At 48.0% G+C, this 23,114-nt stretch overlaps 1 protein-coding gene across 1 annotated transcript in view; it reads right to left on the bottom strand.

The window, feature by feature from the left end:
• Window positions 1–10,308, bottom strand: part of FOXN3 (forkhead box N3) — a 346,858-nt gene extending 336,550 nt beyond the window's left edge. Inside the window, exon 1 of the mRNA XM_045573555.1 lies at window positions 10,163–10,308. The gene's annotated coding sequence lies outside the window, so the exon portion shown is untranslated. The remainder of the gene's footprint in view (window positions 1–10,162) is intronic.
• Between the last annotated feature and the right edge of the window lie 12,806 nt (window positions 10,309–23,114).

Genomic DNA, 23,114 nt, shown 5'->3' with positions numbered 1-23,114 from the left:
AATGACATCTGGAAGACATCTGGTCTCATTAACATATTGCCCTTTTATTATTATAGACAGCTTACTAGAATCTCATGACAACGTATGTGTATCTTACTGTGGGTCTTTGAAAACCACTAGACTAGATTATGCGATATAGGAGCCACACCCTTCATCTGCTGGTGCAGTTAAGTCTTCAAAGTCATCAATAGATCCTATGACTGTAAGGGGGAAATATTTTATTGATTTTTTTTTTTTACAGAGAGGAAGAGAGAGGGATAGAGAGTTAGAAACATCGATGAGAGAGAATCATCGATCAGCTGTCTCTTGCACACCCCCTACTGGGGATGTGCCCGCAACCAAGGTACATGCCCTTGACCGGAATCGAACCTGGGCCCTCTCAGTCCACAGACCGATGCTCTATCCACTGAGCCAAACCAGTTTTGGCAGAAGACACAATTATCTTAAGCAACTGTTTTGGATTGTCAGATCAAACTACATTTTAAAATGGATGGGATCAAAAGCGATGATTCTTTTCCCTGATAACCCATGGGTGTTTACTGGGGAGGAAGATCTGCTGGGGACAAAAATGAACAAACTGCATGTTCCCTGCTCAGTGGCATTGCAGAGTGGCTGAAACAGGGGACTCCACGATGCGTGAAGGGAGGAAGGCGAAGGCTGTGGTCAGGGGATGAGATGAACAAAGGCAGGAGCCGGAAGGAGTGAGGCCGGTTCAGAGACACAGAGACAACAGACCCTGAGCAGCTGTGGGGGCACTCCCTGAGCACTAATGGGTGGGGCTAGATTAAGGAAGATCTTGAATGTTAGGCAGAGGAGGACAGGCTTGGTAAGGTGAGCAACAGGGAGCCACCATAAGTCCCAAATAGAGACATGACAACAACAACAACATACAAAAATAGCTAAAAACGACGTAAGCTGTAATTACGTGCCAGGCTCTGTGCCAAGGGCTTTTCAGGGGCTTTCTGATTAGCCTTTGCAATAATCCCTTCAGGATTTCCACATTACTGAGTCTTAAGTTATGGGGGAATGCAGAACAAGTGGGTGCTCAAGTTTTCCAACCTGGAAAACAAGGACAGTGGTTGAAACAAAGGAAAACAGAACAGAACACAATGAATGCCCTCCTCAAAAACTCCTGCCTGAATGCTTAGACTCTGAACGTAGGTCAATTTCTCTTATGCCCACTTTTCAGACTGAAAAAGACCACTGTCCCAGGATCTTCCTTCATTTTGAAGTTTAGAGGACCAGTCAAACAATTCTCCTAACGTGTACAGTTCTGAGACTGTGGGAGGAGCTGAAGAGTAGAGATTGACGACTGAGGCCGTGACGCGCCTCTGAGGCCTTCCTATCTTAGTGCACACCCACCCGGCCTTCAACTGCAACCCACGGCATCAACAAGCCCCTGAGGACCTTCTCGGCCAAAGCCCACTCTGCCAACTTGCCCACCACCCTTGAGTGCTGGGAATCCAGGTCCCCTGAGAGCATCCATCAACCTGTGACTGAAAGCAGCACGTGGCCTGTTGGACACAAGCTCTCGGCCAGCTGCGGTACCCTGAGCGCCCCTGCACAGTGGTAACTGGCGAGACACAGTCACTATTGGATGCTTTCTTCCGCATCTCCCACGTCCCCCCTACTGGTGTCTTCCTGGGATCGCCTCCCAAGTACTGGCCCTGGAGACCTCACAGGGTCAGCTTGTAAACAAAAACAAAAGGCACACACCTTGGGGAGGAGCTCAGGGAGGGAGGACTCCCATCCCTCAACATCAGCTCAGAATGTGAACTTCAAAAGAGGGGTATTTAGGGGGAAATGGGGACATCTGTAATGGTGTCAAGAATAAAAATAAAAATAAAAATATTTTTAAAAGAGCAATCTTTACAGACTAAGAAGCCAATCAGAGTTAAGGAGCAGACAGTAGGATATCCCGGAGTAGTCTCTTCACCCTTATGTCCCGTTCACAGAGCACAGCTCCTAGTACGCCACAGGTGCTCACTAACTGTTCACGGAATGAGTAGCTGCATGGTTTGTCTCCCCTATTGTGAAGATATATTAATATCTTCATGTCCTAGATCAATTCTTTAAGATGATTGCATGCATGTGAAATCTGTGACGGTATGCATGTGAAATAAGAATTAGTTCCATCAGATTCTGATCAATCTCACCTGAAGTCTTTAAGAGACTGAGAAAGTGCTAGCACCCACTTCACCAAAAATGTCTACCCTGTTCCCACTGCAGTGCCCACTGCACACCACGTATCCAAGGCACAGCGGGTGCCCCACTCAGAGCTCCCTGCTTAGATGAGGAAGTCAGCCTGGTCTGCTCCACTGGGACTGTATAAAGCCATTTGGGGAACCTTTTTCTGCCAAGGGACATTTGGATATTTATAATATCACTCACAGGCCATACAAAATTATCAGCTTAAGAATCAGCCTATTTTATTTGGTCAAACATTTGATTAATTCATCCCTAATGCCTTGGCAGGGCCAGACCAAATGATATAAGGCCCGTGGGCTAGACGTTCCCAACCCCTGATTTATGGGTAAGGGAGACCCAAAAAGGGGATACTGGGAATCCTGCTAATCTGACAACCTAAGCCCTTTTTTTTTTCTTTTTCCTTTTTTTTTTTTTTCTTTTTTAGAAAGAAATAAAAGAGACGTCATTGTATTTGCATCCTTGAATTTGTTGGGCAGGTCATATGAAGTATAAAACTGAATGTGGTCTAGGAAATCCGTTTCTATGGATGCCACCAACAGAAAAACTTCGAGTAATATCTGGGTAATTCAGGAAAGTCAGATCCCTGTGTGGTAAGGGCCTTTCATTGACCAAAAGGGTGAATGTGCTCAGAGGCAGAGGAAGGGAAATGCAGAAGATGAAGATGATTTAAGGGAGATAATCACTGAGAGGGAACTAAAAAGTTCCTCCCATCACTAATGGTCCGAGAGCACACAATGACAAGAAGCATAATCCTATTTCTTGCCAGAATCACAACAAATTTTCCCCGCCCAGCACTGCCATTCTTCCCAAGAGGAGACTCCATTTTTAGCTTGGAAGGGGCAGTCAGGGACCCTGGAACAGAAACAGAGGAACGGCTATGAGAGTCAGTGGGGTGGATAACGCCTGGAATTTGGAGTCAGGGTGAGAACTACTTGGTACCAAAGAGTGGGGCTCTGTGAACATAGTTGCCTGCGTTTTTCATCTGTAAAATGGGATACTAACGTATATTATCATTACTTAGTAGTAGTGGTATATTATTAATACTAGGTTATTATGAGAATCAATTAAAATAATGTAGGAACAGCACCGGAAATAGGAAAGCCCCTTACCAGTGCAATGTGACATTTCTAGATCACCCAACACTGCCAAACTTACCCAGAGAGATTTATATGTGTTTCAAGAGACCATTCTAAATGCTAAATCTAGTCCTACTATGACTGTCCTAATTTGGGCATGTATTCACTAGTCATTAAAGGGTCATTGTTTTCATTGCAAAAAAAAAAAAAACACACACACACAAAAAAAAAACACCTTTAAGTTCACCTACTCAGAAAATTTTAGTGTGGAGAAATATGAGGTTATCTAACATCTAACCTTGTATAATCTACTAAAATCCCTTCTCCAAGAAGGAGTTGCTACTATCGGAATCTTAAGAAAATAACATCTGCGAAGGTACCAGAAAAGAACTCCGTAAAACATCTGGAATCCTGCAGTAATCGGTGGCTTCAGCAATGTCCCGGTAACTGGAATGCACGAGTTCCAAAACAAAAGTCCCCGGGAACATCAGAGTTGAAACACTCACTGGAGAAGAACCACGGGTCTATTATCGTGAATATACCTTGGGACAGTTCTGCTGGGTTTCTATTTCAGGTGGGAGGAGGAATGAGAGAGCTTCCAACAGGCTACACAGGAAAACCTGATTCAACACAATTCAACAAATAAAAGTTAATCACAATCATTTTCATCCACTACCACAAGCAACTATTTCGCTTGTACTGGTTTCATCTTTGCAGAGGAAGGATTTTCTTTCAAAAAGAAAAAGTTCCAGCACAAGTTGTTGGGAGACCTGTGGCTTCCTGGGACATTGCTTATTTTCATCGCCATCTCTAACCCCACGCAGGCAACGGAAACAAGGCGAAGGCGGTGGAAATAACAGGAGAATGGAGCGAGGGGTCTGTATTTTCTGCTTCTACCAACGCCCCAACTGCACACATTCCAGGAAACAACGCAGGGAGGCTGGTACGAGGAGCAAAATGCCACTCCGGTTTGCCTGCCATCTCGGCGGACTTCTCCTCAGTTCTGTAACAATGGGTGGCTCAATGGTTGAGCATCCCACCAATGAACCACGAGGTCACGGTTCCAATTCCCAGTCGGGGCACATGCCTAAGTTGTGGGCTGAGCAGGAGGCAGTTGATTAATGATTCTTTCTCATTGTTGATGTTTCTCTCTCTCTCTCCCTCTTCTTTCCCCTTTGAAATCAATAAAAATATATATTTTTTTAATCAAGAGTAGAACTAGAGGAGATTCCTCTGTCTGCCACCCCTGGAAATCTTAATAGTTGTGGTTTCTGGAATGTAAAATAGGAGAACCAAGCTCAATCCCAACACTGCCATTTTAGTCAATCTCATAATAGAGATAATTTGAATATCTGCATACATAATCTTTATATATAAAAGCCTACGCGACCATCCATCCATTTGCCTGGTACCTATGGTGTGCAATGACGACCAGGGGGGCAGATGCTCCGACCAGTAGAGGATTGAGCCTGATTCCGCAGTGGGTTAGGTTGCTGCTGGGGCACCATAGGCTCCGAACCTGCTTCACCCACAGCCCGGCCCCAGAGACGAGGGAGCCCAATTCCTTGCAGAATCGGCCGTAGGTTAGGTTGCTGGTGGGGCACCTGTCAACCCTAAATCTGTTTCACCCGCACCCCAGACCCACAGAGAAGGGAGCCCGATTCCAGGGTACGTCACCCGAGAACCACTCTCTCGCAACCTGGGACTCCTTGGGGGATGTCGGAGAGCTGGTTTCAGCCCGATCCCCACGGGCCAGGCTGAGGGACCTCACCGGTGCACGAGTCCATGCTCTGGCCTATAGCATTTGAGGATATGCAAATATCAACTGTGTGTTATCATTTTACGCAACACTCAAAACACCAGTGAGTCTGCCAGGCAGATTATATGGCTTGGCAAACTTTCATGAATGACAATATGAAATAATTTTCACTGACAGATAGGATAACAGGGACATAACATATCCTGAGGTGGTAAGAGAATAGAGCCGTGCATTTGAGTACAATCATAACCAATGGATCTCAAACACCTCCGTGCTATGTTTCTGCGCCTCGTAAGGAAAGGGGGCCCTGGTCTGTATGTAACCCCATAGGACACTCTTTGTCCTTCCCTCCTTAGAGACTAGACCAGGGCTTTCTCCATGCTTATGGCCGGTCCAGCCTTTCACTATCTACCTGCTGGCTTATTTTAACACACTGTATTGCAGACCTTTTTCCTGCTCACTCTGATCACAAGCATCCTTTTAAATTGTCAAGACAAAACTTCCCTCTGCAGCTAAGATGTTCCAGGACTCTGCAAGCCATCCCCCTCCAGCCTTCGTTAGAGGGTATTTTGGGCACTTTAACAGCTTCTCAACTTGTGTTCAGAGCAGGACTAGGGTCCTAGGGCATGTCCCAGGCAGAGGCGGAGAGAGTAGGCTCTTGGTTCCCTCAAAGTAACTGCTTTCATTCCACTCATATATTGGAGTCTCACATCAGATTTCATTTGGTGCTAAATATAAATAAAAAGTGATGCCTTCAAAAGAGGTAAACACCATGGAAACTACTACAAATGGTTCTCTCCAGGTGCTCCTGACCCTCCCCAGGCTGCCCCTTCAGACGGAGGTTACATCCTTCTTTCCTTTAAAGAAGCTCACCCTACTTCTTCTTCTAGAATTTGAAACATATATGAATTAAAACAAATATATGTATATTTACAATATCCAAAAATAAGCCAGACTGTGGCACAATAAATCTTTGCAAAGTTAAGATTTGTTTCCTTACTTGGACGCAAAACCCCACCCCGACCCCCAATTTCCAACCTTCCCCCAACATCAAGTTTTTGTCATCAGAGATCAACCAAAGGACTTGTGTGCATTCATACAAGCCTAACCAATGGACACAGACAACAGGGGGTGAGGGCATGAGTGGGGGGGTTGATGGGAGGAGGGGCAACGGGCAATAAGGACATATATGTAATACCTTAATCAATAAAGAAGAAAAACATTATAAATAAATAAATCTATTAAATCGATGAAAAGAAAAGAAGTGAAAAGGAAAGGAAAGAAAAGACATATAACTGACAGGCAGTCTTTGTGCATTTTTCCCCCTTACACTCAAAGAGAACGAAGCTGCCTCTCTCCCTTTACCTCTCCAGGTTAACCCAAAATCAAGACTGGCATGTGGTTGCTATTCTAGACTAATTATTAGAAATTGGGCATCGCTATCAAAAAATGCCGGCTACCGTGCGTATGCGTGCGTCTGACAACTGAAAATGAGTTGGAACGTGAGTGTTTTGTTAACTTGTATTGGTAAAAGACATTGTACATGGTAGCATAATGATCCCAAAGCAAAAAAATAAGTAAACAGACATGCCAGAGGTTTGAAGGGACTTCATGGTGCTCGTCAAAGTCCCTTTAGGACTTTTGTTCTAAGCAAAAGGTCTGACAGGCCATAGAGAATGAAGGCAGACTCTAGAAACCAACAAATCCCATTCATTTCCTTCTGTTTGTAAAAACAAGCAACTGACAAGTTTCCTGCCAATGAACACAGTCACAGATAAGAAAGCTCCCTACAGGAAATCCTTTGCTCAAAGAGAACCTTTGTGCCATGAAACTTAACCTTTTTCACCAAATCCATTAACTACAGGACAACCTGGGATCATGACGTTTACCTAAATCACCCGGCGATGTTAGGGTTCTCTCTACCTTTCCCTCCCCCAATGCAATTAGTTGATGAAAACAAAGCACATTTGCTGCTTTTTAAAAAAATCAGTGTTAATGAAATGCGATTTAAAACTGACCATTTCAATTAAGATAAAGCAACCCGAGGCTCTAAATCATCATGATGGGAAGCTATTAACAAATGAAGATCCAGAACTTAGCATGAGAAGTCTACCATCGGCAAGATGAGAGAAACACAGGAAACACACTGGCTCTATATTTAGAAGGTTCAGTGTCCATCCCCAGAGTCAACATTCAGGAGAGGGCCTCCTTGGTATTTGTCACTTAACAAAGTGAAATGGGGGGGGGGGGGGGGAATGTAAGGGGGTTCGCCAAACTTTTCTTTACTCCCCTCCCTGCAACCAGTACCAACCAAGACACTTAAAATACTTACCAACTTGATTCAGGGGCACCTCTCAATGATGCTAAGAACTAAAGCACTCTTTTCTATTCATGAAAGAACAGGAAACTTTTTCTAAGTTCACCCAATAATCATAGTTTCAGTTTGGAAACCATTCTTATTTCAATTTCAGTTTCCCCTTCAGGCTCAGTTACTGCGAACACCTCCCTTATCCTCCCCGAAGGCCCAGGCACAGTCTCCGTTTACCCCTGCACTAGGTTCCAAAATGCCCCCTTTCTTGGAATTGAATGGTGAGAAGTTCAACTCCGAACCCTCCTGCAAACAGCAGGTCCTCATTACATCGTCCCCCACACGCCTCTTCCTCCTCAGGTAACCTGTTCTGTTACTTGTCTTCACGGCTCTAAAAAGAGTTTGGTTCTAGCAGGAGACGGACAAATCAATTGGACGCCAGAATTACGCGCCCGCATACCTTCTTGGCCTTTCCATGCACAACTCAGAAGCAGCAAAATGCCATCCTTGCTTTAAAGCCCCCCCCCCCCCACACTCCCCTCACATTTTCAATAAAATAGTTATGAAATCTAGGAGCCTGCATTTTTGCTTGTTGTTGTAAAATGACCTTGATTTGACAGGCACAGTCTCAGGTTTCAACAGATGCTGTGGGAAAGCTTACAGAGGCCAACATGTTCTCCAGGCATCTGTGATGACATGCAGGATTTTTTTTTTTTTTAAGTGGTGGTTATGGGAGTGTATGTGTATGTATGGTGGAGGAGAAGGGGGGGGGAGTACTCTTCTCAGTTTCCATGACAACCATGTCTCCACTCATGGTTATTAGATACCATCCACTTCCTGTGTCTAAATTTTTAAGCCAATCAGAAAAGTGTTTATACATTTAACAACTTCTGGGACGCTGCTCCTTTAATTGAGGTGGTTTAAGGCTCAAATGGAGATATCCCCATCGGCCTTCTATTTTTCCTCTTACGGATATGACATGCCACACGGTATTTACTAACCCATATTCTTAGAAGGTAAAGAATGACTTTTTTTTTCCCCTCTTGGACTTGAAAGGCATTCTCCTCAAACCAGACGCCACAATTTCTTATAACAGAGTGCAAGCCGATTTTGCCTTTATGTTCCACTGTTGCAGACGGAAACTTAGTGCCTGCTCCATGCCAGTGCTCAGACACAGGACCAAAGTCAAGATACAGTTAAGCATCCATCCGCGGATGGTGCTATTTCAATATTCAAATCTAAAAAAAAAAAAAAAAAAAAAAAATGCGTACGAAAAATCATCCCAAGTTGAATAACTTAGCATTCTACAACTCCCGAGAAGAAAAAAACGATCTAGAAAAAAAACAAAACCAAACTGTAAAGTGATACGTCTCTCCATGTGTGCTAGTCGCTGACATCTGCAAAGAAATTTGCCACCAAAATGGCCTACTTTAATCTGCATGGAAATAAAGGCAAAAAAATAATAATAAATTAAACTTAAAGGTACCTCGAGCACACGGCACCTGACTTAACAACAATCCACCTGGCGGAAATCTGTGCATGAGGAGGCTCCTCTGAATTGACAGCGTGGTTGGAAAAGAAGGTTTTTGGGGGTGGCTGTGTTCCCAAGTCTCCGATCACCCGCGACCAATCCGTGTGAGAGTTCAAGGGAGCCCTGGCCCTCGGTGCAGGCTGCCCAGCTCTGCCCGCTCCGGGCTGCGCTCCCCTCTGGAAGGCAGAGCTGGCGATCAATGAAAAACAGGGAACAAAAGGCACAGCACACAGGCTCTCCTCCTCAGCTCGGGGGAGACGATGCCCTCTTCCCTCCGGGAGCCAGTCGCACCCTGCCCTCCGCCGCTGCCCGCGGGAGCTCCCGGCAGCCCCGGTCCTTGCAGAGGAGGCACATTGTGCACCGGCGATCATGTGTCCCAACTGCTGGCGAACTCGTCACCTCAAGCACATCCTGTGACAGAGGGGCTCCGCGTCCCCAGCCCGGGGAAACGAATCCATTGAAATCCAGGAATAGAATCCTCACCCTTTCAAAGCCGCCCGGGAAGAAGGGGTGTTACCCTTCCCCAAATGTCATCCCAGGAGTATAAACAAAGCCTGAGTGAGACACAGTCTCTCTCCAGCCTCCCCCCCACGCCAGGCATCAATGGTTTTCTCTCCGGCAAACAATGTTTCTCCAGAAGGAGAAAGAGTGTGACTGCCCTCCGAGGGAACTCTCCGCCCGGAGTGTCACGGCGGCGGAGCCAGTGACAGCCTCGGAGCAGAGGCGGGGACTGCCCCCCGAGGGGGGCCGCCGCGGGTAATTGATGGCAAACACAGTTGCGACAGCAATGCTGGCAACGGCCCGAGCCCAACTCCTCATCCACCCCGGCGGCGCTTCCTTGAAAATAAAAAAAAAAGTAGCGCCCCGGGGAGCCCACAAAAGTCAAGCCCGAGGAAGTCGTTAACGGAATTATACCAATTATTTGAATTTTAAAAATGATCCATTTGCTTTTTTCAAGGAAAAAAAAAATCTTTAAAAAAAAAAAACAAAACGACTAGCCACAAATTCCTGAAAAACTTTTTTTTTTTAAATGAACTTACTTTGGAGACAAAACTAATGAAAATATGCAACTTGCCATCCCTGGATCGCTCCCCCATGGGCTGCGTGCTCTATCCATCAGCCAAGCCAGGTGGAAACACGGGGCGGACACCTTAAAAAAAAAAAAAAAAGCCAAAGGGTGCCCCCAAATGCAGCAGCCGCCTGAGCAGCGAGGCTGCTCGTGACAATGCTGAACCCGAGCAGCAGAGCAGGCGGCAGGAAATGAGCCCCATTGTCGTTACCTTCGATCGCCGGCCCCCCCGCGGCTCCTCGCGGCTACATCGGGGGGCTGCGGCGGGTGGACTCGCGGGTGGCCCGCCGCCGGGTCGTGCCGTCTCCCGGCGGAGCTGCAGCCCAACGCGGCCGGAACCCCGGCTCCAGCCCCGGCGCCCGCCCGCCCGCCCGGGGTCGGCGGCTGTTCCTACTCGGCCCGGAGCCCCGCTGGGTCCTAGTGCGCGCCGGCCGGGGGCCGGGTCTGTGCCCGCACGTACGGCAGGCAGGCGGGCGGGCTGCTCGGAGAGCCGTGAATCCCCGCGAAAACCCAAACACCCGCCTGGCTGCCCCTTTCAAAGCCGGACTCCGTGCCGTGCCGGGGAGCCGGAGCTCACCGTCAAACCCTGGCGTGAGGATGGGAAAGAAACGCTCGGCTGCAGCTGGACTCAGGGAAGGCGGCTGTGCATATCTGCAGCCCCAGGTAAACCGAGGGTTCCCATATGTTTGCCCGGTGCACGTGTGATCGTATACAGCTATATTCACAGACAAGAAACAGTGCGGGGTCAACAAAGACAGGTTTCAAAAATATCACGCAAAAAAAGAAAAAAGGCTAACGATGTTGACAACCTTTTTTTTTTTTCAATTATTTGTGGGTTTTTGCTTTCCTAACAGGTCCTTCTGCATTTTTGCCTTCTCTTATTAATATCATATGCCATTTTAAATAACAAAGGCCCATATGGCTAAACACGTAGTCGTCTGATTTTCAAAAGACCTCAAAAATTGCATCAAAGCATGCACTCGTGTGCCTCCTAAGAGATCAACAAGGAAGAATTAATGGTGGCATATGGTGTGCCTCGTAGAGAAAACTTAATTACAAGTTAAAACAATTGCAAAAATTTACAAATTCTGTAAACTGAACGTAAATTATGATCCTAGATGTGAATGCAGAGCGGTGTGTGTACAGTTAGGGAAAGTGCAAGTTCAACATTTCTTTTAACTGTGGAAAGGGTGTTACGTGAACCCCCTGTGACAGATTATCCACGCTGCCCCCCAAAAGGGCTTTCCGTGACCTCTCAGTACATTTACTCACTGCAACCCACCTGGAAAGGCAACTTTTAAACTCTGAAGTGCTCGTTTAAGAGGACAATTCTATTAGCCCTTAATAAGAAACAACAGCGCTTGCTTTCGTTTCAAAAGCCTGTTTGAAGGGCTCTAAGACTGGGCAAGCTTTCTTGTCTATCTTTGATATCCCCAAGTTTGAAGGTCACGATTCTGTAAAACAGCTAATAACAATGGTACGTGGTTTGACACCAAAAGGAAAATCAAATATGTGTTTTCTGAGTCCTATTTTTGGAGCAGAAAAAGGCCCTTTGAAATGAGTCCTGCCTTCCTCCTTCCCAATTATAGCTAAATAAATGTAATGGAGGATTTTTAGTATTAATTAAACATCAAAGGCATCTTTCCTGCTGCCTCACGTCCATGCAAAGGACTAGCCGTACTACGTTACACTTGTCGATCTTCAAAGTACTGGCACATACATCTCATGTGATCTTTATCACATTCCTTGTGATACGACAGACATGTAATTCCCAATTTGTAAGTGAGAAAAGTGGAGGTACAGAAAGATAAAGTGACTTATCCAAAAACCATATTTCCAACAGATCGCTGCTGCTTCGAGGGCACCACTGGCTTCCAAACTATTATTTCTCCACAACTACTGGAAAACGAGGTTTCCGAAACAACAAAAAAATGCAATGAGGTTCCTGGAGTCATCCTGTGTTAGGGCTGCAATTTACCTACTTGAAAATATCTTAGTCTCTGCTGATCAGGATGGCAAGGGAGGGCCCGGCTGGCCAGCTTTCTGTCCTGGGGCTGGTCACAGGGCACCCCGGCAGACAGAAGACTGCAGGCTGCAGGGCTGAGCATGCGCCTGCCGCCCAGGCACTTGTCTGCTCTTTGTCAGACACTAATCAGGGCCTCCACTTGACACGCAGAGGAGTGAGGTTTTCTCAAGTGGAACTTAGTTTTCTAGGTGCCATCCCAGCACGGAAAGCCCTGGAAAACCCCAGAACCTCCGGCGTTTCAGAGACCCGGTGGCCCATTCGTGATGTCCCTGCTTAGACCTCGTGACTACCGGGCTGTCCGTGGGAAAGTCACCATCCGTGTCTGCTTGTGGCAGTCCACTTCCTCCTCCCCTCCGCCGAAAGGAAATGTAACTCCTCTGACCGTGTGTCCCAGCCTCAGTGCCAGCCAGGTGAGGGATGGGTGACATTTAGCTGTAAAGACAGACACATTTTTATTTTTTAAAATGAGTTGTTTCATTGTTTGGTGCGGCTCATAAGGAAGAAGCCAGGCATGGCAGCCTCACTGGGAGATATGGATGACCTTCCTCAGGAAACGCTTGGAGGATGGATGCACCACTTCATTCCTTTGTTGAAAACTGATCTAGCCCTGGCCGGTGTGGCCTGGTTGGTTGGGCATCATCCTGGGCACCCGAAGGCTGGCTGTTGGATTCCCGGTTGAGGGGGAGAAAGGGGCAGGAAGCAGCCTAGCAATGTGCGCTCTCACATCGATGTTCCTCTCTCTCTCTCTCTTTCTTTCTCTCTCTCTCTGTCTCCCATCCTCTCTCTAAAATTCAGTTTTAAAATCTTTTAGAAAGAGAAAAAGAAAACTGGTCTACTTACTTTACAGTGACACCATCCATGTGGCTTTCAAATGTTGCAAATGCTAGGCTCAACGTAACCTTAGCACCAATATGAGGTGATGAAGCTGAAAATAAATGCTGGTGTTGAGCATTACTCAAAGCTAGAGCTAGGAAAAAAAAACACATACACAAAAAAAATATCCCACTTATTCATTCATTTGATTGTGTATATTTCAAACATTGAAAACCTACTATGAGCAAGGGCTACAGCTATTATATATATATATATTATATATATATATATATATATATATATATTATATATATATATATATTATATATATATATATATACACACACACACACACACACACACACACACCCCTCACTTGGAGCCTGTGGGCAGGCAAACAGTTGAACTGCAGAGCAGTCGGGTAAGTGCTGCAACAAAACCATATCTCAGGTGCTGTGTGTTCGATGCCAACCATCCCAGTGCTGGGCCCGTTAGTCTGTAGAGCCATTCTCATTGAGCAGCCTCTTACAGACAGACTGGAGGTGAGAGGAAAGGAAAAGCTAAGGAAATTCTCCCCTGCCCTCTTGACTTTGCTGGCATTCCCAGCAATTGGCTGCATGTGGCTGCGGCTTTGGCTCAGTGACTCCAGCCTGTGGCTTAGGTAACTCTGCCACTTCCTGCTAATACTCCAGTTTAGGATGGTAAAGGCTTCCTGCTGAAAAGCTTTCTGGGTAGCTTCACCTTCTCCCGTTTGCTTCTCCGTCACCCATAGGAGCAATCCCCTGTATTAAATTCCTTCTGCACACACCAGTGAATTCCAGTGGAAGAGCATCTTACAAAATACCTCAGCAGGACTCCTCCAAACGATCAAAGTCACCTAAAACAAGGATATGCTGAGAAACTGGGACAGCAAAGAGGAGCTTTAAGAAGACATGCCAATAAATGTGTTGGGTGTGCTGTATGGGATCAAAAACTAAGGAACTCAGAATTAGCATGGGCTTACCTAGTCATAATGTATCAATATGGGTTTGTGGAGAGTAACAAAATATCACACAGTAATAAGTGAGATGTTATTAATAGGGGAAACAGCATGAGATATGTGAGAAGCCTTGTACTATCTTCTTGGTTTTTCTGTGAATATAAAAATTCTATTTTAAAAAATTCCTTCCACAGTAAACATTTGAAGTGGTTTTGTTTCCCACCTGTAGAAACCCCTGTTGCCTCCCTTCCCAAGCCGGGGCAGGCCTGACCCAGCAGGTCCGAGCTTTTTTCACAGGGAGATAAGCAGAAGTTTAACAGTCAGCATGTCAAGAAACATCCCAGCAAGGGATCAGGCCGCTCTGGGAAACCGGGAAAAAGCCTGGATCTGAAGCCAGAATGGGGGATCTGGGTCGAGGATGATGGGACAGGGGAGAGGGATACAAGTGAGGAAACCAAGGCAGCCGGCCACGGTGTGGAGCCAGGGCCTGGAGCCCATGCCTGAGAAGAGAGATTTGAGCCTGCTTTCAATCCTCAGCCAGAACGTCGGGGTGAGAGAGGGGCTGGCCCTGAGCTCTCTGGGAGCATAGACAGAAGAGGAAGAGGGGAGAAGGGGCGTGGGGTGGAGGAGGGGAAGAGGAAGAACAAATAATCATAGCAGCGAAGGGTCCCTGAGTCATTTTACCTGCATTTTCTCATTTCTAGTTCCTCATAAGCAAGGCACTATTTTATTCCCATTTCACAAGTGAGCAAACTTACCCAAAATTGCATCGATATTCAGGGGCAGAATTACAACTCAAATCCAAGTCCACTGGACACCAAAAGAGGCTCAAGAAAAACACCCTGCCGGGCAGGCTTTGTAGAAGCTTTGCCATTGATCTTCGAGGACAAGTAGAGGCAGGATGTAAACAAGAGTGGGGAGAAGAAGGTCCCCGGGGAGGGGACATCCCAGGATAGGGAAAGGCATGGAGGGGTGAAAACAGGAGGCAGGTCAGGGTGCTGCGTGGGGAGCAGCGTGGCCAAAACGGAGGTTTCACCGAGGAAGTGCCCGTGGATCCCGCTGGAGAGGAGGCAGGGCCAGTGCCCACCGGTTTGAACTTTATCTTGCTTTCCACGTGGCAAACCGCTTTACCTCCCTTAAACCTTTGCTGGAGCGTCCCCTGAGCAGCTTCTCTTGATCCTCCCAATCCTGCTCTATTTCTTTCCTTCTTCCCTTGCACTTATCATCTTCGAATACATTACTAATTATTAATTATTTCTCTCCCTCTCCGCCTCCCCCGTCTTCACATGTCACACACACGAACAGAAGTCCCACAGGCTAGGAATCCTTGTTTTGTACAGGGATCATTTCCAAACACAGTCTCTGGACACCCCCCCCCCCCCCCTTTTTTTTTTAAACGAATGAATGACTGAAGTTAGTAAATAAGAAGATGTTTGAACCAGTTGGGATTCTTCAGAGAAACAGAACCAATTGATTATGGAAGCTGCCAAGCTCTAAGATTGGCAGTCAGCAAGGTAAGACCCAGAGCCAATGCTGTGGTTCCAGTCCAAACAGCAGCAGACGAAGACCTGGGAAGCAGGAAAGAAACGGATGTCAGCTCCAGGCTGCCAGGCAGGATGCTTCTCCCTTACTCAACCTTTTGTCCTATTCAGGCCCTCAACTGATTAGGTGAGGTCCACCCACACTAGGGAGGGCAATCTGCTCTATTCCATCTACAGATTCAAATATGTATCTCATCCAGAACACCATCCCAGACATACCAGCATAACGTTTGATCAAATATCTGGGCCCTCCATGGCCCAGGCATGTTGACACCTAAAATATTCACCATCTGCCGAGACTGGTTTGGCTCAGTGGATAGAGTGTCGGCCTGCGGACTGAAAGGTCCCGGGTTTGATTCCGGTCAAGGGCATGTACCTTGGTTGCAGGGACATCCTCAGTGGGGGTGGTGCAAGAGGCAGCTGATCGATGTCTCTCTCATCGATGTTTCTGACTCTCCCTCCCTCTTCCTCTTTGTAAAAAAAATCAATAAAATAGCTGAAGCCAGTTTGGCTCAGTGGTAGAGCATCGGTCTGCGGACTGAGGGGTCCCGGGTTCGATTCTGGTCGGGGGCGTGTACATTGGTTGCGGGCACATCCCCGTTGGGGAGTGTGCAGGAGGCAGCTGGTTGATGTTTCTCTCTCATCGACATTTCTGGCTCTCTATCTCTCTCCCTTCCTCTCTGTAAAAAATCAATAAAATATATTTTTTTAAAAATTTAAAAATCAATAAAATATATTTTTAAAAAAATATTCACCATCTGAGGATTGAGAGGGCTCTATGTTTTACAAGGATCCTCCTAGGACCTATGCGGAGGATAATTTAGAGGCAGGAGGCTTTCAGGCAAGAACAGGTGCAGACCTGAAGGAAGCCATCATCAGCAGTTTCAGATACTACTCCCTCCCCCCCCCCCTGTGCCCCAGTGACTTCTGGGTGCCACATGACGTTACATGCACCAAAGGTATGCGCAGACACAAGTCCAAGAGGGACCCATCAGAGTCCAATGTCCAGAAGAAAACAGACTGGAGGACGTGTCCCCTGCAAGCTGGGGACCAGAGCACCTTCTGGCCTCTGTTCAGTGGGAGCAGACATGAATGGGGGTGTCTGTCTGCCCGCCTCTCCTTTGGGGGATTTTTCCATGTCACACGATGGCCCTGGTGTTGAATGGGAGCAGGGTTGTTATGGTGAGACCCTCTCTCGCTGACCATGGGATTGGCTCTGAGTGGGCCCTGGGCCCTGGGCCCCAGGCCAGGCCTCTCCGTGTCCTCCGGAATTCTCTGACTGAAGCCAGGGAAGGGGGCCTTTTTCCAGCCTGGCTGCCAAGCTGCAGGGGGCTTCCAGCAGCCACATCCTCCGTCTGTGGGCTCCGGAGAAGGATAACAACCCACCGATTAGACCACGCAGGATATAAAAACCGGGATGAAAGCCTAATATAAACGTTGGATTACCCAAATAAACCTTTCCCCCTCCATTGCCGTAAACAGTTTAGATTGGGCTGTATACACAGCCACCGGGCATGCACGGAGGCACAGCAATCCTCCCTCTGTGGGGGAGAGCCCAGCAATGCTCATTTTCCAGATGCAGGCGGTTGTATCAGGTTAGGTGGACAGGAAGATCTTTCCACTTGCTTCTTTGTAGGCTTTCCACCGCAATCAAATGCCACCCGCCTTCGACCTGTGGAGTCGCGAGCTCTCAGCTTCTCGGTGAGACCAATAGGCCTGCCCTTTCGGGAACGCACGCTCAGGAGCCGGTGAGACGGCACGTGACCCAGGCCTCATTACCTTTACCCACCACTTTACTGGGATTTATTGCTTCCCCCCGGGTGACAGTACTCCATCACGGCCGCGACTGCGGGCTTGTCAAAGGGAATGAGCAAAGCTCGCTTAGCTCCGTTTCTGTCTTTGATATTTATCACATTGACTCTCCCTGGCCCAATCCAGCACTTCGGGGACCCGTGCTGCGCGGGCAGTGCCAGGAGGACGGCGACATCCCAGGGCCGCCTCCACGTGGCCAGCAAGAGGACCGGCTGCCACGCGCGTCCTCGGGCCCGTTCTCCTCGGCTCCGGTTCAGCGCTTTAGGAGTTATTTATCCTGGGGTCTGACTCCCGAGCGGAGCTGCCATGTAGGCCTTGGGAGGGAAGCGTGGGGCAGAAGCTGCCAGAAGCTCTGGCTCGGGGCCAACCAGCTGGCTGCTGAGCCGAAGGCCCCTGCGTCTCCCCTGACCCCCTTTGTCTCCCTGGGCCTCCCTTTCTCGGCTGCCTCGCCCCAGGTAATCGCGGTTGGCACTCTGCAGCTCCCCGGCTCCTTTTCTTTCTGCGTTTCAGATCGCTTTACACACGTTAATTAAGCCTCGAAACACTCAGGAAAGAAAAAGCAAAAGGCACGTGGGGACCGGCATTCGGACCCGCTCCTCTCAGCTGCTCTGGCAGGTGGCGCAGGCTCACCCGCCCAGGAAGGGGCCAGGGAGGGCTTCCAGCGCCCGCCTGCGGGGTCAGGGCGTCGGAGGCTGAGACGATTCCACGCATCACCCTTTTCACTTCGAGTCACTGTCCTCCGAACAGGGCACCCTCCCACCTCGGGGCACAGTGGATCCAGACAACCTTTGGAAGGCGAGGCCTGGGCAACAGCGCTGACCGACGGGGGGGACCTGTACCCCACCTGGGCCAGGGCCTCCGTCGGCACTGCAGTGCTCACGGGCACAGGTGTGGACTCGGGGATCAGAGAGGTTTCAGTCCACATCCTAGCTCTGCCACTTCCCGGCCGATCTGTCTTGCAAACGTGGCTCAGAATCCGGAATCTGCCGTCTTAGCTGTGAAGTGGATCTGTCAGTATCCGCCATCACCCGGTTGGTTTCTGAGAGGAGGATGAAGTCAGATCACACACGCAAAATATTGGGGGCCAGAACTTAACACATGTTTATGTTTGGCACATAAGACGGTCGGTTGTATAGTCTTCCTGAGCCATCTCTACAGCTAATCCCAGTCCTTCTGAACTAATATTGTTCTACTGTTCCTCTATAGCAAGCTGGACCCTCCAACTCCAATTAGGACTGAAGACATTGACATGAAATGGGGGGGGGGGGGGGGAGATCCAAATGAGATCTGTAGTCTAGTTGTCAGTTGTCTCCATGTCAATTCCTCGGCTTTGAGAAATGTATCGCAGTTATTTGCCATATTAACATTATGGCAAATAGCTGTGGGTGAGTGGTAGGCAGGAGGATTTCTATCTTGGCAACAAATGCTCAACTAACAATAGCAATAACCTTATTAAAATGCATCCAAGTCTGTGAGGCCTCCACAGTAGGTCTAACAGTTCACCAGTACTTTTAGTATACTGTACGAAAATACCCCCTCGGGGTCCAAAAAGGTAGCAAGTTTTTGTTACCAAAATAAGAGGCAATTTATGTTATCTCTAGTTGTTATCACCTCCAAGAAAGAAAAAAAAAGTCATTGAGTTTCCAGTGTCTGTATTGTACGTGAAAATAGCAAACATTACTGTCAGGGGGGAAAAATGTTGCCCGTGTGGAAGTCATTTTCAGGTAGCTGTTTGGATGGAGAGATTTGATAACCTCACCATTTAAGCCCCCGGTGCTTTCCCTGTTTCACAGGAAATGGATGGCTGGCCAGTCTATCGGCTCCTCGCTTCCCGTTTCGGTGGGCAGTGACCAGCAAGAACAATCTTGTCAAATAACACCGTGGATCAGACCGCTCACCGCCCTGAGTACAGGTTTTGAGATGTTCATCTGGAAATGCCAAGGGTATCTTTTTCCCTCTCCAACTTTAAATAGAGACCAGAGGATTTCAACACTTGTATTTCCGTATTTCTTATACCATGCAAACTGTGATGTACTCGGGAGCAGGGTGTGTGTGTGTGTGTGTGTGTGTGTGTGTGTGTGTAAAGGAGTGGGGGAGAGGGGACAGAAAGAGATTTTCACTGAGCGGAGGGTGAGTATTGTTAATAGCTTTGGCATAGATCCCATCAAAGAGCGTGAGTGTAATATGGCCACATGACAACAGGTTCGGCAAAACAGCCACAACTTTAAAAAGTAAACATGGTTTTGAGTTCAATTCCTGGTCAAGGGCAAGTGTTCAGGTTGCAGGTTTGATCCTCAGGGCAGACTAGGGTGCGTGTGGGAGGCAGCCAATTGATGAGTCTCTTCATGTCTCTCTCTCTCTCTCTCTCTCTCTCTCTCTCTCTCTTACTTCTCCTCCCTTCCTCCCTTTCTCTAAAAATCAATGGGAAAAATATCCTCGGATAAGGATTAACAACAATAACAAAACAAAAAGCAAAGACTACCTGTGTCTTCAAATTGCCAGCTCTCTAGGCTATTGGCTCTCTGTGAGCTGTAACTCACTCCTGAACATCTGCAGCCAGAGTATTCATAATGGAAAGTCCTGCTGGCACCTTGTTCCGGGCCTTGTGCTGGGTTCTGGGTCCGGCAAGAAGGTGAAGATACATTCCTAGTTCTCAAGCACAAGAATGACATTTGTCACTCTTTTTGGTTGCCCAGGGTGTGACCTCCTTCCTGTGCCTGGGGAATCCCCAACCTGAGGAGGCAAAGCCACTTCCCCATTGAAGACTGGAAGAGAGAGCCTGAGACCATGTTCCCAGGCTTCCTGGCAGCGGAGGGGGAGGAGCATGACCAAGGAGGGGGACGGCGCCAGGTTCAGCAGCCACAAGGGCAGCCTCGGCTCCCAGGGCAGGGAGCAGCAGTATAGGGGACATTGCAGGGTCATCCCCAGATCGGCCTGTGGCACTGGTTTGGGCCTTGATCCAGGCTGCATTACGTGGTGGCTGGTGCCCCAGCCCTCCGGAGATTCCTTAGGGCCACCCCCATGCTGTACGTAAGTGCCCTTTCTACTTAGATCAACCAGAGTCAGCCTCCATCTGCTGACATCAGGGTCCCGCCCCAGAGGCTCCTTCTTGGATACCAACCGGCCACTGCTTTCTGAGCAGCAGCCCTGAGTTTGCATGGATCCCCCGCTCTCTCCGGACTCCTCTTGTCATAACTGCACACACTAGGTGAGGGCTGCCTGAGGCCACAGAATTAGCCAGTAGCTCTCCTGGGGGATTTAGCGAGTTACCCTCGGCTGCTCCCAGCTCCATTGCTTGCACCCTAACTGCTCATCCATGCCTCCGCTCTCTACTTCTTACTCTGCTCCCTCTGCCTGGGACCCTCCTCTTACCCTACTGAACTTGTCTTCTGGAGTCAGGTTCCCAGGTCAGCTTGAATAACCAACTGATCCTGAAACTTGGCCCCTTTCAACCTTCCTCCCAACAAGCTCTAGCCACCCCTTTCCTACCCTCAGCTTTGTAGCTCCTCAAGGACACGGGGTCCTGGAAGTCCCTGAGGGACTAAGACGAGGTCCCACCAAGACAAGAGAACCTTATGGAAAGAAAGCAGAAACTCCTTATACTAGTAGACCTATTGGCTAGGCTTGTTTGCTGCTCTTGATCCAACTAAGAGGGGAGCAGCCACAATGTAAGCAAATGTAATCGCAGATACACGTTTGCATGCGCAGAATGGGGAATGTGCTATGCCCAGCAGTTCCCCCCTTATCCATGGTCTTGCTTTCCACAGTCTCATTTACCCATGGTTACTTGTAGTCAACTGTGGTCCAAATGGATTAAAAAGAAAAATTCCAGAAATAAATAAAGCGTAGGTATTAAATTGCATATTGTTCTGAGTAGCATCGTGAAATCTTGAGCCATCCTGCTCCGCCCCACTCGGATGTGAAGCATCCCTTTGCCCAGCATATCCACCCAATACACAAAACCCACCCATTAGACACTTAGTAGTCATCTCAGTTATCAGATTGACAGGAGCAGCATGTCCAAATAACCCTCATTTTGCTTAATAATTGCCCTAAAGCACAAGAGTGATGCTGGCAATTCACCAGAAGCCAGTGTGAAAAGGTGTGTCTGCACAGGGAAAAGCGTAGCCTCTTCAGGGCTCAGTACTGCCTGTGGTTTCAGGTATCCCCATAGAAAAGGAGGGGTCCCCTGTACATGATTCTGATACCCCAGGCCAGGTAGAGTCTTTTTATAACACTAAAGAATGGAATACATGAGAGTTTTGGCCAAAAACAAAAAGTAAAACAAACCTCCATCGTGGTAGAAAAACACAATTTTTGCTGGTTTGGTTTTTTTTTCTTTAATAGAGAAGAAACAGTTTCGATATTCAGTTCTTTATTCGGGCTTCCCTCTTTGTTCTACAGAAATCACCTTGTGGTGAGTACTTATAATCCATCTACTACTGACTCTTCTTGATGACATTGGACTTAACGATCAGGAATTTTCAACGTGAGACAGAATCATTTTGTCTCAAGGAGCCAAGAACGGACTCTTTAAGAGATTCAGAAGATAAGACCTTTCATTGATGAGAACCAGGCAGGCAAGTTTCCATATTATTCTCCCAGCGTGTTAAAAGCGGAAGTGGAATAATTTTTTACAAACAAGAGAGCAAAAACATTGTTAAGGCTTTCACTTACACCACTGCGAGCAGCCACGAACAAGACCGGGCACCGACGCTCAGGGTCTTAGATGAAAGCGGGGTAGATGGGAGAGAATCCGGGAGGAGGTCTCAAGGAAAGGCAGGTCTCGCCCTCTGCCTCATGCTGAATTCCTTTGCGCTCAGTGGTCCAGAGACCCATGCTCAGCGAGGAAGGTGATCATCCTCCACATGCTGCAAAGATGGGGCCAGGGTTTCCACCTCCGTCCTCCCACCCCTCCCTCAACCCGGCTCCCACTGAAACTGCTCTCCCTCACACACTAATGAATCCCCTACGGCTTACTCCACCTGGCTGCGCTGCGTGAGGCTGCTCCTTTCGTTTTCTGAAACTCTTGCCGTCCTTTAGCTCTCCTTCCTTCTACCTTTCTGGCCCGTCCTTCCCAGATGCTGTCGCTGGCTCCTCCTCCCCCACCCTTCCTCTAAGGCTGGAGTTCTTTCATTGCCTCTTTTTCTTTTTCTTTTTTAAACAAAGTATTTTTATTGATTTTATTGACTTCAGAGAGAAAGGGAGAGGGAGAGAGTGGTAGAAACATCAATGATGAGAGAGAATCTTTGATCAGCTGCCTCCTGCATGCCCCACATTGGGGATCGAGGCCACAACTCGGGCATGTGCCCTGACTGGGAATGGAACCATGACCTCCTGGTTCATAGGTTGATGATGCTCAACCACTGACCTACACAGGCCAGGCTCATTGCCTCTTATTCTTTCCACGTGCTCTCTCTGGGTGATCGCATCCATGTCTGTGCCTCTGAATGATCAGCACTAACCACGAACCAGCACCCAGCTCCCTCATGAATTTCAAATCTGTCTCCAGTAGGCTTCTGGACTCCTCCACCTGGGAATTCTGCTGTCGCTCCAGATTTAATATGTCTGAAATGGAATTATTTATCCTCTTGCTCTAAACTTCTTCTTTCTGTGTCCCTACGTTCAGTGCCCAGAAACCACAAAATGACCCATAACATATCCTTCCCTCTGCATCTACAGATTCTGCCTTGGAAACTGTTCTCAAAGCAGGCCCCTCCTCTCCATCCCCGCAGCCTATGCCTTGGTTCAACCCCTGTCCATCTCTTGACCTCTGCCACTCCTCACCCCCCACTCCGTGAACTCCACTCCGCTTCCTAGTTATTCTCAGACGAGATGACGAGTGCTGCTTGGGTAGCCAAAGGAGAAAAGCCCATCAGACCTGGGCCTCCAAGCAGATGGGAGCTAGAAAAAGAACAGAGACTTCTCGGAGGGTCAGGACCCTGGACAATTCTGATGCTTGATAGAGTGATGAGATCTCAGCAAGCTCTGC

This window comes from Pipistrellus kuhlii, unplaced genomic scaffold (assembly GCF_014108245.1).
Source record: "Pipistrellus kuhlii isolate mPipKuh1 unplaced genomic scaffold, mPipKuh1.p scaffold_m20_p_1, whole genome shotgun sequence".
NCBI classification, from domain to species: domain Eukaryota; kingdom Metazoa; phylum Chordata; class Mammalia; order Chiroptera; family Vespertilionidae; genus Pipistrellus; species Pipistrellus kuhlii.
The sequence above is the reverse complement of the archived record's forward strand: the minus strand, read 5'-3'. Positions and strand labels throughout refer to the sequence as shown.